A 20,299-nucleotide genomic window follows, 5' to 3' on the forward strand; every position below is an offset into this window, starting at 1 on the left:
GCAAATTAGTCTGTGGCATCCATATATTTCACTTTACATGACAGCTTGAAGTGTAGTTGTGTGAGTCAATCAAATGTCATAAATTTGTTATGCACAAGAGATCATTAATATTAATTGGGGCATGGGCACTGTGCAGTAGCCCATGCCACCATTAGAAATGGACCCCTCACTTTAATTGTTCAGCAAATTCTTCTTGTTTTTTTTTCAATCAGTGCCTATGGCCTGATTAAAATATGTATTTTTTTTCCCCCAGGTAGTCTTCAGAACAGCATAAGAATTGTATTAAAAAATACGGAGCGGACCTTTTCTAAGACAGATGGCACACAATGAGGTTAAAAAAAGTATCTTGAGATCCAACCAGCAAGAACAAAAAAAAAAATTGCTTGCATTGTTGTTTTCATTATCTTGCTTCTGTCATTTCATGAGCTTTGTATCTTGCAAGGAAAGAAAGAAGGGAGAAAAACTGTGAAATTAATCTTTTGTGCATGGCCTGATAAAGAAGAGACATGCTCAGACAAAAGATAGACTGAGAGAAGGTACCGTGATTGATGACTAAAGTAAAGGTGTCAGAAGAGTATTATGTAAATTACTGGAGGCACAGACCATTTCAGAGAGAATGAGAAGGAGAGGGGAAGCCAGGGAGAGAGAGAAAAAAAGGACTGCAGTCGATGTCACCAAGACACTGGTCCCCAAGCGCCAATTTCTTGCCATCTTTCATCTGCTCAGACAGGCTCACCTCACTTTCTATTTGGTTTGCACAGTGTAACAAAGGAGGAAAAAAACTGTCAACATTAGCATGAGTACAGCCCAAAAGCAGAGTTCAAGCACTCAGTGTCTGAAGTGAATCTGTGAGACAGGAACTTTAAGGCAGCCTTCGTGCTCATACGTGTGCCTGTGCAAGGCAACAGCTCAGAGCTCATTTGCTCTTTATTTTGTGCAAGAATCAGGATTCAGACAGGTAGGACAAGGGTCTTTCTCTATGTTTAACATCCAGTTGATACCACTCTGCCTTTGCACACAGCTCCAGCCACATGTGGGTGTCCAGCACACAACACAATCAAGATGGCTTGGACCTGCCTGCAGCCACCCCTAGGACAGCCCAGACCTACCTTTATTGCTTTTTTGCCAATTTTTTAATCATATAGATACCCATGTCCACACACTGTACAGAAAATAAGGGATAGACAGAATTTACATATATCAAACTCCCCCCAGAAAACCTCTTCCTGCTGCTAACACAGTCACATTAATAAGCCCTGGCCACACATTCACACCAAGCCTGCCAACACACCTTGTCTCTACAGCTCCTGTCTCCACAAGTATGGCTGAGCAGAGCTTATGCAGTGCCTGACACAAATTTCCAGAAAGATTCCATGAAAACACAATCTAAGAAAATTTCTGTCAACTGAAAATGTGTTTGGTCTTCCACTCCTTGTCCTTCTAGCACAGGTTTTCACATCCCAAGAGAACAATGTAGCTAACAGTATGGAAAGTAAAAAACTATTTTTGTGCTTCTACCTTTCTGGGAAAAAAAAAAAAAAAACAAACCACAAAAAAACCCCAACTTCCAAGGGAAAATGCAACAGGCTTTCAGGAATTTTACCCTTTGTTCCTGACTAAATGATTAATCTGGCTCCTGCTTTAAAACCAATTATTACTTATTGTCTTTTGAATTTCACCTCTACCATAGCTTTGCCCCTATTTAATTCAGTCACTGGCTTTTATTCAAAAACTTCATTTTCCAAGGAAAAAAAACATCCTATAAATGGTCACCTATGACCTCCATGGTAACAAGTGAAAGAGGCATTCAAGGGGAAGAAGATACTAAATTGACATTTGACGAAACGCACTATTCCCCGCCACATGTACTCCTGATATCTGAGGCTTAAGGTGCGTGATGCCCTCTATACATTAACTGATAATCTTATGGAGTAAATGCCTGTTTCTAAGATGTGAAAGAGACAGTCATAAGCTGAGAGCCCAGCACACTAACCTCTTGTCTCTTTCCTCTGCCAGACCTGTAAGGGTACCGCTTTGCCACATCTTGCCTGTGGGCCAAATGCTGTGTCTGGACACAGTGATCTCCAGTTCAGCTAGCTCGGATTCCCTCTGTATTTGTCCTGCTGCAACAGACAGTGTGACTTGGAGCACAGATCGTATCCTTTTCACAGAACACAAAATCGCATGTGTCCACCAAGCCTTAATTCTCAGCTGGTACATGCATCCATAGTGAGAGGAGCTGTTTGCTCCACTCCTCTTGCCTGCTCTTCCTGCTGTCCTGCCCAGCATTGGATAGCAAAAAGGACAGGGTAGATTTGGGGCAAAGTTGGATCCTGGCAGGAATCCCTCCTGTACAGAGATGCTTTCCAACTGCCTTCTTGCAGATCGAGTCAGCTATCACATGGCTTTCAATTTGAGTGCTGAGAGACATTATATTGAATATATATTCAATATAATGAAATTGAATAACAAATTGTTTCAATTTCACATCCCCTGTATCTCTTGGCCAGGCATGGTAGTCCATAGGACAGAGAAAAAAAATAAAACAAACAAACAAACAACCCCAAACCCACAAACAGAATTTCTTCTCATAGAATTTTTAATTTATCCTCTCTTCTTCTGTACCATGAATGCAACAATTGGGGGAAAAAATTAAAATCCAAAGAGGCAGCTATGCCTATACCATCAATTTGCTCCTTAAAGAGTAAAATGATAAAATGAGTGGAATTTTGGGCACCAAGCTCCTCTCTGCAAATCAGCTTTTAAAGTATCAGTGAATTCACATTTTAAAGAATACTTTAGTTTGCGAGATTGAAATTCTTTATAAGAAGAAACTCTCAAAGGAAGTTGTCATTTTAGGCTGCGCAAACCAAAATCCTTCCAAAATCAGGTGCTTAGAAAAAAAATTGAAGCACTTTAATAATTTAAATTGCTCCCTTTTGCACATGCCCAGAACCCAAATCCCTTTTCTAACTGAAGTGCTTATATAAAAATTTGACAGCTCTTATAATTTTAAATTGCTCTACACTGAGTCTGCCCAGAACCTTGATCACTTCCAAATTCAAGGGCTTATAAAAATTTGAAGCACTCCAATAATTTTAAATTGCAATGCACAGTGCAGAGTGATTTAAAATTATTGGACTGCTTCAATTTTTTTAAAAGGTCTTCAATTTGGAAGTGAGTCAAGCAGCATTCTAATACAGTAGTTTAAGACATACTGTACTGATCTAAAATTTAACATCTAAAAATAATGAAAATTAAACCAACTATACTATTTTAAAAGGGAGAACACTTTTCCCAAACATGCCTAGAAAACTGTAAAAGCCACAACATATGACTTCTTGGACATTCTTTGGAAAAGAGTCACAGAATCATAGAATCATCCAGGCTGGAAAGGACCTCTGAGATCATCAAGTCATTTTGCCCATTCCACCAAGTCTGTTACTACAAAGCCAAGAGCAAAGAAAGGAGGAGATGCCCAAGATGAAAACGTTGAGCTAAGGTCAGCCATAATCTGTGGATTGGACACCACAAAAGTACTTCCAGAAATGCTAGAAAAAGGTGGGCTGGAGGAAAGCAGTGTGGGTAGGTACTCACACCACAGGGGCTCTGCAAATGGCCATCTGCCACACAAAGACATGAGCCATAGGCACCCCTACACCCAGTAGGTAACATCTGCCCCTCCAAACCATTCCCTTCTGAGTTGAAAAGTGCAGATTAGTCAACTATGCAGGGCTGAAGTTAATACTGACACCTGGCAGATGAGTCCTTCAGTCCCTTCTTCATGGAATCAAAGAATCATAAAATAGTTTGGGTTGGAAGGGACGTTGAGGATCACCTGGTTCCAAGTCCACTGTTATAGGCAAGGCCACCTCCTCCTAGAACAGGTTTCTCAAGGCTGCATCCAGCCTGGCTTTGAACCCTGTGGAGGGTTGGAGCCTCCACAAGTTCTCCACAAGGAGATGTCTAATCCAAATCTAGCTTCTTCCAGTTTAAGCCATTATCCTTCATCCTATTGCAACGTGCCTTTTTAAATGTCCCTCTCCAGCTACCCTGTAGCTTCAAATGCTATCTTGTACTCTTCAGAAGGCTGATATAAGGTGTCACCTGATCCTTCTCTCCTCCAGACCAACCCCAACTCCTGCAGCCTGTCTTCATAGGAGAGAGATACTCCCACCCTCAGATTATTGTAATCCTCCTCTAGATCTGCTCTAACAGTTCCAAGATCTTCTTGTATTGGGGGCTCTTTCAGCAAAAGCAAGGGATGCGTTTAAACTACTTACAGATCTGTGGGTCATAGTGTTGGGGAGGGGAAATTAATTGATGTGAGATGATATTTTCCAAAATTACTATTGTTTATTAATTTTGCTATTCAGAACTCCTGCTACTCCCAACCACTAATTTCAATAATATTTCAGTTCTTACAGGGTCATGGAAATTTTCTATGGATAATATCTAGATCTAGTAATAACCAGCAAAATACAGAAACATTCATTGAACTGGAAGAGAAGGTTCTGCAGTCAAATGCTGCTTGTAGTCGATATGCTGCTTGCCCAGTAGATGGGCTCAAGGGGCTCCTTCTGCTCTGTGGCAGAAGGCAGTAGAGAATTACAAAGAGGCATTAAAGCATTTACTCACAGATTATTATTTTTATCCTCGCGGGGACTAGCCACACTCCAGACAGTGCCCAAATGCTTTCAGGGCACTCTGTCTTGTTGGACATTGAGACTTGAATCTTCCTGGCTTCTGGGGAAAGCACGATGTCACGCTGGCCACACAGGCCAATTGCATGCAGACATCCAGGGTCTGCTCCTGCTAACTCACAGCAGTGGAGTTTACCAGGCAAGCAATAAGGCAGTGTGCAATAGCAGCAGGGCTGAGCACAGCAGAGAGAGCACAGCAGAGAGCAGGGAAGCAAAGCAGAAAAGCAAAGCAGGTTGTTCACCTGCATATCTCCTTTTATCAATGTGGGCCAAGATTAATTGCCCTTTGGACACAAGGATAGCCAATCAGGATGGCAGTTAGCCAAACCATACCATATTAGGCAAAGCCACAGGCTTTCTTTTCCCTAACTTGGGAAAAGCACAGGCCTTGCACTAGGCAGGCACAAGCTGAGTGTGTGTACCTTACACCACAGGACCCTGGGCAGGCCATACTCAATGGCTACAGGCTTTTTTGTGTCTGTTTCCTGCGCTTGCCTCTCTGGTGGAACAGAAAAACATGCCTAGGCAAGGCAGGACATGTATAAGCCTATTTTGGGCCTATCAGGCCTGCCACAACATATAGACCAGTGCTTTTTTTGGTGGTGTTTCTGTTTCCTCTCAAACCATATGCTTTCTAGTGGGGATTCACAGCAAGTGTCCCATTCATGGTTCAAAGCACTGACTCCCCACTGCTTTGTTTCATGAAGAGTGGAAATACACAATTTCCACTAGGTTTAGTGTTAGACACTGGCTCTGTGTGTAAGTCATTTTGGCAGTTATTCTCTTCCCTTTAAAATCTTTCCCTTTTTTGGAGGTGATTTATATTAATAATCTGAATTGGCATGATATGTAAAACTCATTCTTGGTATGTCTGTTGTGTATGCTTAATGTGAATGGTAGGAGGGAAGAAGACAATGTTGCTTGGCTGTCTGGAATTCTCTTTTTGTTCCAGACATGCCAGACTCTTCACAGGAGTCAACTGTAACTATTAGAGATTTTCTTTAAAAAAAATCAGTTTTGGCATCCTGAAGATAAGGAATGAAAAGAGACTTGAAGTCACCACATTTTCCATGTGTTCATGAATGTCTGCAATGTAAAATTGTTTCACAACAGGAGCTAGGCTCTATTTTATTTTATAACAGGTTGGAAATCTTGTCTATTTGCAGCTTCTCCAATATAGTTAATGCTAGGAACACCATGTCTTCAGCCACAAGCTTAATTTTTGGGGTCTTGTGTCCTTTTCTGTGTTCTTTTGTTTTGTGTTAAGCTAAAACTCACAGGACATGACAGAAAGGATCCTTATGCCTAGCTTCAGGCTAATAAAGACAGCTTGTTAATTTTTTATTATTATCTATTCAAAATGAGCATCTTCAGACAAAGAGAGAAATTGGACCTAGAGCAGCACCATTTCTAGTGTGAATTCCTAGAAGAGATAAACTGTTCAAGTGTGGATTGGCTGGAGTGAGTCAAACAAGGACAGGAAATCTGGGCAGAAAAGGCAGTGTGGATCAGCTATGGAAGAGGGAAAATTACTCTGCAGGAAGAGATACCTAGAACTCGGAGGCAAGAGTAGTGTAAGAGAACTCCTTACATTCCTGAGATGCTTACAGGTCCCTGGGGAGTCAGGAGGTCAGCACAAGTCCTGAAAGGCAGTGGCATAGGGAGAGCACATTGCTCAGACTGCCAGTAGCTGAAAGCTCACAGACAGGTACTGCAGGATGTAGCAGAGGACATAAATGGTTGAAGATATCCACATGAGCCATGTTATTCATTTGCCGGTGCTCACAAGCAGTGTGATCTCTTTCATTAAACTATCCACTAAACTAGTGTTGCAACTTTTGCTTTCATGTTCACAAAGCCTTTCTCGGACTCTTTTCTTTATTTTTTTATTTTTATCACGGGTCAGAATAATTCATCCTACAGGACAAGGCTAAGGCAGGAATTTCCCATTGCAGTGGGGTTAAGATAAATGGCATCCACTGACTCTCCTACATGATGAACTTGCACTTTTACTCAATAGATTTCACAATTTATTGTATAAAAAGTATCTGCTTTGAAAAAAAATGGTGCGAAGAGGTTTTATTCACTAGGCTGTAATGGTGAGCTGTTATGGTCTATCAGGTGGATAATGTGCATCTTAAAATACTGTGTAAATACATATTTCTATAATAGCCTGTTACATTTCCAAAGGAGCCATTGCAGCCTGCATTTGAAGTGAGAAGAAACTCATAGGAGATGGGCTCTGGCACTTTTTTCCCTCAGCAGGAGGTGGGCAATGACAATTTTTCCTGAATTAGAGAGACAAAAATATTATTTTCTGATTCAAATGAATAATAAAAAACAATGGAAAGCAGCAGCTCAGAGAACTTTGACTGAAAGGAAGGAAGGTAAGCATTAATATGATGAGAGCACTGAGAGAGCTCTGCTCTCTCCTACAGTCAACATATTTCCTTGCTCCCCAGCTGAGATGGCAGCATTACATGAATGTTCTCCATATTTTCTTCCCAAGAACTGATAGAATTATTTGTCACAAATAACATTCATAGGAGCTTTGATCCTGAAAATGCCTACATATGAGAGCAGCTAGACACCTGAGATTAGAGGGCTATATATCAAACAAGCACATCCCAAACTCCTCCAGATATACTCACTATTGAAAAGTGATTATTAATGTGATACTGAATTAGTTTTGCTGTTTTGCAAGTAGCTAGATTGGGTTCTTGGCCATTTGTGATCCAAGTCAAATCAAATCTTGTGGTTTACACATCCTCGACTGGACAGTTGGGAGTTTCAGAGATCCACAAGTGCAACAACACACAGGAAAAGTGGGCTGGAATTCGTGGAATTGGCAAGGTTTCTCCCTGCTCACTGAACAGAAACATGCCACAGCTACCACGGCCACATAAATAAAAGCAAGACAGATCAGACGCTGTCTTTTTAAAAGTCCAAGCAACGATTCAATTCGTGCAACAATGTTTCTACCACAGAAGACTAAAAGACGCTGAACAGGGTCCTGCAGAGGCTGGCATGGGCTGACCTGCAAAGTTGTCTCTCACTTTTCCCTTCCCCTGTGCAAACTACCACACATGACACACCTCTGCGATGGGCTGACAAACACATCTCTGAACACAATGACCTATGAGCCAGGAAGAAATGCAAAGCAAAAGCCAAACAATATGCTTCCCTTCCCTGCCTATCTGCCCCTATTTTGGTATTTACGTTCTGTGCCATCCCTCACACGCAGCACATATATAAGCCTTTATTGTAGTGCTGGAAAAGGATTCTCTATTATTTGCAATTATTTCCTAATTTGGCCAATATGAGAGGTTATTGCTGCTGAAAAGAATGAATAAAAGTGTATGTGAGAAAAAAAAGTGCTAGTAGTAAAGTTTAAAAAGAGCACAGATTAAGATTAATAACCTCAAAAGTCAAGGCCTAGAGTACTTAAAACAAGTAAAAAGATATTACAGAGCAAGAGAAGGGAGCCAGAAAGAACTTCTGTTATGACACCAAATGACACATCCAACTTCTCAGGTCACCCAGTGCTAACTCTGCAAGCACTCCCAGCACACCTGCCCTCGTGTCATGGAAACAAGGCTGATTTACAACTTTTTTTTTCCCTTGCAGAGCTTCAGGTGAACATGTTTTCTGATTTATCTGAAAATCACAAGGAAATGAGCTCACAAATACTGGAAGTTTGCAGGGGAAAAAAATACCCAGCATTTAAGGTGGAAAAAAGCAGTCTGCATGCAGGCTGCATTCATAGATCACAAAGTTAACTGGAGTCTTTCATCTGAGGTCCCAACTGGCTTTGGCTTACACTCCAAGCAGGTGAACTGCAGCTACACCACGAAAACCATACAGGGAACGTCCATCTGGGCAAGTGTGGAGAATGAAGTTGATACAGCTGGAAACCAGAGGTCTGTGTGCAAGTGCTGATCACTGTATTCAACAAATTTTGCCTTGTTTCAGTAAAAATGCAGCAGGATGTTCTGCAGGTGGTCATATGCAGACATATGCAGAACCACTGTACCTGCTCATGTTCATCACAGATACACTGCTTGTAAAAGGAGTGGGCACAAGTACTTGTACCCCTCAGAACATCTGCCAATACTACAGAATAGAGCAATTAGGACTTAGAACTGAGTTAATAAAGGCAACGGAGAGATGATTAAAAGTACTTTGCTAAGGAGAAAACTGTTTTAGTCACATGCATACTGAGATGTCACCATTTAATAAAATGACAAAAACTATCTATCACATATGCATGAACACAGAACAGTATAAAGAGGTTAACAGAAATTGATGGCATCCCAGCTTTAATTTTATACTGAATCGGAGTCTTTGGTGATTGAAATAGACAAAGATGTATAGGGTTATCTTGTTGAAGAGGCTTTGCTAATTACTGGCACTTGTCATTTCTCCATAGCTTTATCTAAGTCAGGAAGGCTAACTAGCTCTTTTTCCCCAGTGTACATTGTTTGTTCAGTAGGCTTTGTGCTGAGAAAGCCTTTTTCATAGCTGCACCTCATTATTAACGGGTTCATAAATAAATGAGTCCTAATATTTTCCTCGGTTAGCATTTATGATAGGGACATTTGGGCTACAAAAGATTACACATGTCTTTAATAAAAATGGGCACTTACACATGAAGCCTATTAGGATCCTTGTTATGCTGAAGAGGAGGAGGAGACAGAAAAGGGGAGGAACAGGATTATAGAAACACACTTTATCACAGTATCACAGTATCAACAAGGTTGGAAGTGACCTCATAGATCATCAAGTCCAACCCTTCACCACAATTCTCAAGGCTAGACCATGGCACCAAGTGCCACGTCCAATCTTGCCTTGAACAGCTCCAGGGACGGTGACTCCACCACCTCCCTGGGCAGCCCATTCCAGTGTCCAATGACTCTCTCAGTGAAGAACTTTCTCCTCACCTCGAGCCTAAATTTCCCCTGACGTAGCTTGAGGCTGTGTCCTCTCATTCTGGTGCTGGCCACCTGAGAGAAGAGAGCAACCTCCTCCTGGCCACAACCTCCCCTCAGGTAGTTGTAGACATCTAGAAGTGGGTCACCCCTGAGCCTCCTCTTTTCCAGGCTAAACAATCCCAGCTCCCTCAGCCTCTCCTCGTAGGGCTGTGCTCAAGGCCTCTCACCAGCCTCGTCGCCCTTCTCTGGACACACTCAAGCATTTCAATGTCCCTCCTAAACTGGGGGGCCCAGAACTGAACACAGTACTCAAGGTGTGGTCTAACCAGTGCAGAGTACAGGGGCAGAATGACTTCCCTGCTCCTGCTGACCACACCATTCCTGATGCAGGCCAGGATGCCACTGGCTCTCTTGGCCACCTGGGCACACTGCTGGCTCATGTTCAGGTGGGTATCAATCAGCACCCCCAGATCCCTCTCTGTCTGGCTGCTCTCCAGCCACTCCAACCCCAGCCTGTATCTCTGCATGGGGTTGTTGTGGCCAAAGTGCAGCACCCTGCACTTGGAGCTATTGAACACCATCCCATTGGACTCTGCCTATCTGTCCAGGCAGCCAAGGTCCCTCTGCAGAGCCCTTCTGCCCTCCAACCCAGCCACATCTGCTCCCAGCTTGGTGTCATCTGCAGACTTGCTGATGATTGACTCAATGCCCTAGCACTATCATATAGCACTATCATATTTTTCATATGATTTTAGTAGCTATTTATTATCTTACATTAGCAAATTATGGTTCTAACCTGAATCAGATTTCTAGATTACATGATCTATCATGTGGTTTGCAACACTGCATGGTCTCAAACCAAACTAACACTGTAAACTGAGCAGATACTTTCAGACCTGAAACTTCTGGGAAGATAAGCAAGGCAAGAGACAAAGCTGAGTGCTAATGTATGGCTGATGCTCAGGTGTGATATGTTTTCTCCCATATATTACAGACTGTTTCAGGGGATGTGGCCCAACTCACTACAGAGTCAAGCAAAGCCGGAAATAATCTGCAAGAATGGGGAGGGTCACATCTGAGAAAGGCCAAAACAGCTGTACAGTTGCACGAGATAACAGAGCAATCTTGAGGAGCATGAGATCTCAGCTCTCCTCTCCAAGAGGCTCATCCCAAAACACCAAGCTCCCTACACCATGACAAGTAACAGAAAGGAAGAAGCTTACCCTACCCACTCCATATTTTTGAACAGGGGACACACTGGCACAACACCAGGACTAGACTCAAATCTCCCAGAGCCCAGGCTAGTGTTTCAGCCATAATGAAGAATCATAGAATCATTTCAGTTTGAAAAGATACCCGTTTTCCTTTGTGCTTTCAGCCCTGGGAGTGGTGCCTTCTGCACAGCCTACTAGTGCCTGCTGCAAGCTGGTGCTGCACGCCACAACACACATGAATGAAGCCAGAAGAGCAAACAAATATTTGCCAAGAGACTGTAAGAAGTGGCGAAGGCTTCGTAACACCTCATGGCCAAATCTGACTCTTCCAACACAAACACCAAAACGCTGCCACATTTTTCCAAAGGTCTCTGCTAGAATTAGACCCACTGTTAAGTTTCAGAGTCTTACTAGTGGTACAAAGAATCCCTTAAAATAATTACATCATCCCTTTTCAGGAGATTTCCACAATGCTTACAGACAGGTTTAGAGTGTTTCAGGACTGAAACAATGCTCTCTCTTTTATAGTTACTGTAACACACCTTTTGTCAGCTATTTATCAAATACTTTGTTTTCTTCTCTAAACTTCACGTTTTCAAAAATAAAAATAACTTCTAACCAAACAAGCTGTAATGGACAATTGAAGACATCAGAAATGCATCTGCCTATGACCACAAAACTTTTTGTCTTTCTATTTGGAAGTAATAATGGGAAAGCAAACACAGAAGAAAGCCTGTGCCACAGTATACTAAACAGTCAGCTAATTTGGCTATGTAAGATGAATTTTAAGACCCAAAAGCATTTATAACTTTTCTTTCTAATTAGATGTGGCTCTCTTCTTTTGTTGCTGCTGGTGGTGTTTGTTTATTTGTTTGTTTGACTTGATGCTGAAGTCATTTAAATAAAAAAATCATTTCAGCATATCTGTCACAAAGGGGGTTTTTGTGTGTGTGTGTGAATCAAAGTGAAATGCACAAAAACAATTTAATCACAAAAGTACCACTTCCTTCAGGATGTCAGTGACTCTCAAAATTGCTTTAGATATTTGCTGGATATCAGAAATGGGTAATGCAGCATTTTAAGTGGTAGAAATGCATTAGTACTTTGTAAGTACACGATCCTTAATGTACTAATCTCAGCAATATATGTAATGAGAACTTTCAGTAACACTTTATTTTAAGTGTCCTCTGAGAAATGCTAATTTACAATGAAACACCTATGGAAGTACATGTGACATCTACATGAATACCAAGTGAATTCATTTTGATTAATGCTATTACAATGAATATGATGTGAATTCACAATGATAGAGTGTTTAAAGAATTATCACATTTTCCTTTAATATTACATATGTTTTGAAGATTAGTGTGTGTTCAAAACCACCTCTCACATTCATTAGGAAGTGTGTACATTGGCATGTGCAAGAGATACTCTATAAGACCTTTTTCAAGTATGTTTGCATCATTTAAAATAAATTAAAAATAATAAATAACACCTGTTAGTGGCACAGTTTCTCACTTCAGTCCCATAACAAGGTCTGCTAAAACCAATTAATTCCTTGACTTGCATTTGAGGACAATGTATAGAACAACGTGTTGAACTTCATATCCACTGCTCACCTGGGTATATGACTACTCACCCACCAAAACTCAGTAGTACAATCTAGCAGAGTATCCTCATATTCAAGTATAATACAGCTGGTGCAGTAAGGAAAATTAACTTTAGAAGGATAAGCCCTTCTAAAGTCTGACCAGTAGAGCCATGAAACGAATCACTAGGATTAGTGGATTTTGTAAAGGTGATTCTTAGCTCAAGTTCCAGAACAAGGGCTGAGGTTCTAAAATCTGAGCCCTCTTCTCCTCTCTGAGAAGCCTTGCAACAACACCAAGACATAGAAAAATGTTTTGAAAGCCCTTGACAAATTAACTGGTGGAGAAAAAGAATGTGGCCAAAAGCCATCAGCAAAGTAAAACAGTGGCTTGAATCTTTGTACATTTGCTGTTACCTCTCCCAAACCTGTGAATGCTGTTTGCCCCAGTAGTCATTCCTAAAAGTACATTCTGGTGACAGTTCAGAAATATTCTTCATGAGTCATAGGTCTCCCAGGCAGATGGGGAAAGTGCTCCATCATCAAGTCCAGAAAATTCTGCATATCAGTCCGCAAACCCTCTCCTTTCTCTAACAGCCAGATACAGGTGCATTAAAAATGGTTAGCATTTGAGGAATGAATAATTGGAAGAGAAATTAATAGGAAGGCAATAAAGGAGATAGTCCAAGTTGCAATACAGCTTTACATTCCTTGGAAAGAGTGACAAGAAATGATCAGCAACAAATACTGATAAAAAGCAATGATCTGGATGCACTCACCCTAGTTTAATTTAATTTGAAAACTTTTACACGACCTTTTAATATGCATGTTATGTGTATATATGCTTATGTTACTGGCATCCTTCTCTAAAGGATTGTGACTGTGTTTTACTAAAAGGTGGATAGAATCCCAATGCCACCACTTTCCTTAAAACATTAGATGGTTTTCTATCACTGTATACCAGTCTTGGCTGAGTTTCTTCAGGGTCATTTCCTTTTACAACTAGCAGGAGCTGTGTGTAGTGGGTGATGCCAATACGCAATTGTGCTAATCAAGGTGTGACACCTGTCAGAGCAAAGGCTGAACCAGCAGTATGTGTTGGCTGAGCACTGAAAGATCATGCTAATTGCCAGCGTCTGGCCTTTGGCAGGACTATCAGGCGTCGGGAGCTTTCGGCAGCAATTCACAAGGCTTGGAAAGGATACAAGAATCCTCTCACAGTGCTGAAGGTCCCTTCTCTTACACAGTGCCAAATATCTCCTATGAGACACTCCCTGCACTTTCCATCCATATCCCTAGCACCAATCAGTGCTCAGCACTTCACTGAAGGATCCATTACACAAGCTACAAGGTTTATGCAACCTCAACAACACACAGCAGAAATTGCTACTTGTCATTAAGTCCATAGAAGTGCTTCCAGCTCTACGTGTGATCGTATTACTCCAAAAGTTACAGTTAAAGTTACATGTGTTTATACAGACAGTCGTCTATATACTTATATAAGTATACACATGCACACATAACTATTTATGGATGAAGCGGGCTTGTAAACTGCCCCTGCTTAGGCATCAAAGAAAGGACTGTCAAATTGGCTGAAAATTAGAAGAGAGTGTAATAAAAGCATAAGAGACATCCTGAACTATGATGCCTGTAATGGTGTGAGATTAAAAAAAGTGCTGCAAAGCACTTCATTGTCATTAAAAAAATAAAAATTGTTTGATGTTTGCATTTAATCCATTCTTTCAATTTAGCCAGGGAAACAGAAACCACATCTCAGAAGAGTGATAAAAGGAAACATAGCATTTCATTCGTCTGTTGCTGGAATAAGTACCTTAAATAAGGAATGAACTTCAGAACACAAGTTTAAAATAAGATTTAGAATAATAAGAACACCATTAGCATTATTTCTTACTCTACATTTGCTCATCCAAGCCACATGGTTTTCTGATATGAAGTTGATGCTACAAGATATATTTAAAAATTCACACTTTGCTTAATCATTAGAAGCTTGAAATCCAGATACTGAAGGGAAAAGTGGGGGGGAGGGAAAGGAAGATAGACAGAGAAGAGAAAAATTGTAAATTTTTCTCAGAAAATTGCCTCAGAATAAAATTCTGCCCTTTTCTTCTACTCCAAAAAGTCATTACCATCTGACAGCTGTTTAGTGGCATATGTGTGTTGGTGGTACCAGTCCAATTCCTAGTGGGCAGGTGTCTGCATCACAAAAGCCACTAGCACAATTGGCACTAATTGGCACCCTTGCTGGCAGACTCCATAAAGAAAATAAGGATTAGATGGCACAGAGATCAAATTATCCTGTCACCATAAAGGTGATTCCCCCCCCCCCCCCCCTCGTTTTGGTCAGGAAGGCCTGTTGGCAAGACAGTTTTGGGGAAGTTCGCACTTCCTTGGCTTGTGTCTCACAGGAGTGACAAGAAGTGTAGGATGTCTGGTGCTGGCAAGAAGGCATGTTCCACAGGCACTTTCATTTTGTGTTTTTACCTGATTTTTGAAAGGAAAAACATTAAAAAGCCAAAGAACACCCAAACTCCCAAACTCACAACTTCAACAACAAACCAGAAAATTCCCTCTTCATTTGGACAGTTTCCAATACAAACTTGCTATTTTATGCAGATAGTCCCCACACTGCTCCGCTGGAGTAGCAGTGTATTTGATGCCTTTCTTTGTATGGGGCTTTTTGCTTGCTTTTTTTTTTTACTCTTGGAAAGGCATGCAAATTCTGTGATTTTTCTAAGTATAGGGTGCAAAACACCCTGGAAAGTTGGGGGGAGGGGAAATGTCTCACAGCTCAGCAAGCTTTATGAGGATATTCTCTTAGTTATTGAGATGAGTTGAATAATTCTCCATTAATTTATACACCAGTGAAACTGGCCTGTTGGCAAGTCCACAATTAATGCGAATGCCAAGTGGGATTGCAGCTTTGTTTCATCTAGGAAAACACTTAGCTGAACAGCAGCTTTCCCAGCTGAAAATGTGTGTCTGTCTTTAAACTTGCAACAGAAGCTGGCATTTCTTCATTTCCATTCACTCTATCATTATGATGCATTATACAATGTAATGATGTAATACGCTGGAAAGCTGAAATGCCAAAAAGCTCTTTGCCAAAAATAATAATACAAAAAGTGTACAATTATTTTCATCTATGAAAGCTGCTCTCACTGCCATCTCCAGCTCCTCAGTCAAGGAGAAATCTTTCTTAATAGCAGGTACCCTCTTTCTGTTGGCGAATCAGACGGGAATGTGAAAAGGAGAGATGCCACTTCATCCGTGTGGAGTTACAACATTTTAAAGATCTAAATATATTTATCACTTTAGCACAGCAGTTCATCACCACCTTACCTGCAGGACATGCCATTTCATTCTGCAAGTGGCTGAATAGAATTATGGGAGGCAAAAAAAAGCACCAAGATTTGGACCCTGGTCAAGAGATCAAAATGCTAGGAATTTTTCAGGCCTGGTCTTACTGTTCCTTAATCACCAAAGTCTCAAAATTTATCAAGTTTGTGTGTGCACAATGATGATACTTCAGCAAGGATGTTGACCTTCCCCAGATCAGCAAAAGAGGCAATGTGGGAACTGAAACAAAATGTAGATTGCTTTAGGCTAAACACCTACCCTATTGCTTTATATCTTATGGACTTACATGGAGCTCATAGGGCCTCAATGCTACAAAACACCTCCATAGGCAAAGCTGTGAAATCAGTCCAGTATGGTCTCAGGGCATTGGCAAAATTGCATCAAAATATGCACCTCAGACATAGATGTTCAGAGAAACAATGGCTTCTACTTCTTAACTCCATGACAAACAGTGAGATGGGCAGATGGTGCAGGTAAAGCAACAAACAGAAGCTTTGTAACAAACTTAGCCACCAAAGTATTTTGCAGTTTGGTCACCAGACTAGCAGCTGCCATGATAGTTTGCCAGAGGCTGAAAAAGCTGCTGTCAGTTGCCCAAGGGCAGAACCAGCCCCAAACAGAGCTCCTGTTTGCTCTGTTCGAGATCTGGAATAGGTGTCAATGTGGAGTTCAGGATGGTCTTTTATGAGGAAAGCTAAAACTCAGAATAGCATTAAAGGGATGGGGAGGAGTACAATACAGAGCAGTGGGGTTGAGATGCAGGAGGCAGGCACCATGCATCAACCAGGCACAGGCTTTCCATGCAGAGAAAATTCTGCTCCTACAGTGATATACAATTGCACAGTAAGTGTATCTTAACAATATGATAAAGCGTTAGCTCTGATTAGAAAAGAAAGATGAATTCTCCTGCTAAGCCAGGGTAACCCTAAAAGCGTGTTAACATGAAATACTAAATAAAATGCTACTCATCTATAATAAATCTTATTACACATTTTGGCAATTTTACTACTAACATACCGAAGGTTTCAAGCAATGTTTGAAAATAGAAATCTTAAATTGAATCATTGTTGCATGAATATATGCAAAATATTCATTTCTAGCACTGTGAGGGTTGAGTGCTTTTAAATTGGAGAAATCACTCATGACTTCACCTTTTCATGCAAGATAAAGTTGTATGTGGTAACATCATTACAATGTCATGAAAGGAGTGGAAATCATACAACAGTTCTGCCTAAAGCTAATATACAAAAAAGTACTTCTATATTTTTCAATATTGTTCAATATTTAAAGGTGCAGTGTGAGGCTTTAAATATATTTTTTAAAAAATCATTAGACTTCAGATGTCAGCGTAGCCTTCACTGAGTACTGAGACTAATAAAATCATTGATGAGATCTCTTTAATATTTAAGAGAATTCATGTCTTAGGTACTAGCCTATTTTCAACTCCAATCTCTGTGGAAAGAACTAAACATAGAAATAAATGTTTAAAAAAGCAGCAAATGGTTTATGTGGTGGTCATTATAGATTTTTTTTAACTAGGGCACTAAAATTAAACTATTTACTCAATAATACTATCATAACAACAGAGAAATTGTTTTGACATTTAAGTAGTCCTTCCTACAAATCCTTCAGAAGATTACTTCAAAGGTACATAACACTCTTAACACACATTAACAATCAGTCCATTCAATCAGTGAAAATGAGCAAGCACATTTTGCAATGGGTTGCTGCACTATGAATTGCCAATATAGAGTTTAGAAGATTTCTGTAGTCTTAAAGGTGTGCTTAAATGACTGGGAAAGGAACAATCTGAGCTTATATACTTCTCTGCTCTTTCTTCCCTCCAATTAACAAATAAAAAATAGTTGAGAAAGTTCAAAATCATAAATAGATGCTACATTACAACAGTCCACCCTGTGTTCTAGCTAGATTATTTTTTATAGCACATATGTGAGATGAAGGGGGGGGGGGATAAAGGAAGAAAAAAAAAGAAAAAACAGGGTAAAGCAATTGCACAATGTCAGGCTCAACTTTAAACCCTGGTACACATGAAATGGATAGCTCTCATCTCATCGAGCAGCCACCGCTCCAGTGCTTGGAGTCACGGCCATGCAAAGCAAAAGTCCCCGGCTTTGAATTTCAACCCTGCCATCAAAATAGTCTCATATTTTAAAATAAAAATGCAAATTTTTAAATTATTGCCTTACTTTTATGTTAAAAAATATATAAAGTTCTGCCTGCCATGGCCAAGGCGTTGCTAGGTGACAATGCTGCGGCACGGACTGTCACCGGTGATGAATGGTGCGTCAAACCCAGCTGGCGGCAGTCTCTACAGTGGTGTCGTGGCCACCCAGCACAGCCCTCGTGCCCTCCAATGGGTCTGCCATGAAGCAGCACAAAGGCCAGGGTGAGATTTCAGCAATGAGAATGTTGGTCTGCCTCACATCAGCCTGAGTAGGAGGACGCTAGCATGGCACCAGAGGGGTACACCATGCTTTCCTGCTTCAGTGGTGATGACAAAACTTTACCAAGGAGCAAATATATTGTATCCAGAAAGCTACTGGCAGTGGCATTGCAACTCAGGTGAACCTGTTGATGGCACAAAGCTGATGGTTTTGCACCATCTCTCTGGTCAGTTGTAGCCATCAGAGTGCAGCCAGCACTGCAGTCTCTTGCCATCACTAAGCTTCTCCTTGTCTTAGATGTCCACAAATCAGAGTGGGGGCTCTCCCTGAACAGACACCAAAGGGTTACCTGTCTCCTAATCCCTCTACCATCCACCTTCATGTATATCACTGGGATGCAGAAACTGAGGCAGAGCCTTTTTACCACAAACCATCATGTGTGACTGATGGACTAAGATAAGGCCTTGTGCAGGCTGGCTGGCAATAAAAATCCCAAACACAACAGGAGTATCTACTCCCTAGATAACATCAACAAGATGTACTGGCCTACTGGCAAGAAACCCTGGCTCTCACAGGGTTTGCCTCTCCCATCTTGGCCATGAGCAGAAACTAGCAATGTCCAAACTGTAACCATCACAAGATCCCCAGGAGCTGGGCACAAAGAAGTGCTCTATTTCCCTACTCACACCAGTATAAATCCAGTCTTCATCAGACTTCACCTCACTGGGGTTTCCACATCCTCCCTCCCTTTAAAAATATACAGTGAGGATATGACAATGAAACAAATAATTTGGTGGTGTTAATCCATAGATTATTAACAAAATGAATGAGATTCCTTGGGTTTAATGCTCTCTGCTACTCAGGGGCTGGCTAAGCTCTTTTTTTTCAAATATGTGGATTTTGGAATGATGGATCATAATAACAGAGCTGGTGCCTATGAATGGGGATTGCAAACACTTAATATTTCAATAGAAGAGTGTGCAACATGATCCAATCACTCTGAAAAATGTACAAAATGGAAATATATAAAGAAAGCAGCTGGCATAAAAGAGGATAAACAAAGAAATATTGATAAAACTCTGTATGGATTAGGCAAAATATATTCAAGATGCATTTGAATAATCTCATATATATTTATGTTTGTGTACATATATTTTTTTCTTCAAAACCAGAAAGATTTCTTACCTCATCATTTCTTTGCTTTGAAGGACAGAATTAATGGCTCCCTGCAAATCACAGGGCTGTGTTTGTGCACGAGAACTCAGCTCCCCAGATGCTGCTCATGCCTTGAGAGTGTGCTCATGGAGATGTGGGGAGGAGGTGGCTTCACAAGAAGCCCATCACCCTTGCCCCAGTTCAATGAAAACTCACATTTTGTGTTAAACTCAAAGAATCTCTTAAAATATCTGGCTTGTCATTCATCAGGCTAAATCTTCATGATTTTATATGGTAGATCCCAGTGATTCCAGGATCAGGACAGGAGAAATCATTTGCATCACACACTTTTTACTTCACTACATCTCTGCAGTAGAACTGATCTGACCACAGAGAGTTGATGTTATATAATAACGAGCTAATTTTAAGGCTGCAAATGCACCATCTTCACATGCAGTTCCCTGACCCACAGCACATCCCCACAGCAGAGCCAGGGCAGCTGCTACAGACCATGCATACCTACAGGACTTGTGCCTAGAGCAAGATAACACAAGCTGATCTAAGCCTCACAGGAAAAAATAAACTAAGTTAAATCATTTTACTTTACAACAATTGCAGGCTAAGAGGATGTACAAGACTGGTGAGTACAGCTCAGCTGATGGGTGGGAGCTTTTTATGCTGCAGTAACTTCCTATTCAATCTGCACCCCAAGCCATTCTGTATTTTGTGGAAGGAAGTGGTGGTAACAACCTTTTCTCATTCTTCATTATTTTCTGCTTGCTTGCTTTCCCTGCACTTCTACCACCAGATCATTACCAATTTTCACAAGGCCACCTTGAGTGACAAGGAGAACCAGAGCACCATCCCCCAGCTCTGAACTGTCAGTCAGTACCGACTTAACATACTGGAGTTGTGTTGTGAGGTT

This window comes from Pogoniulus pusillus, chromosome 7, assembly GCF_015220805.1.
Source record: "Pogoniulus pusillus isolate bPogPus1 chromosome 7, bPogPus1.pri, whole genome shotgun sequence".
NCBI classification, from domain to species: Eukaryota; Metazoa; Chordata; class Aves; order Piciformes; family Lybiidae; genus Pogoniulus; species Pogoniulus pusillus.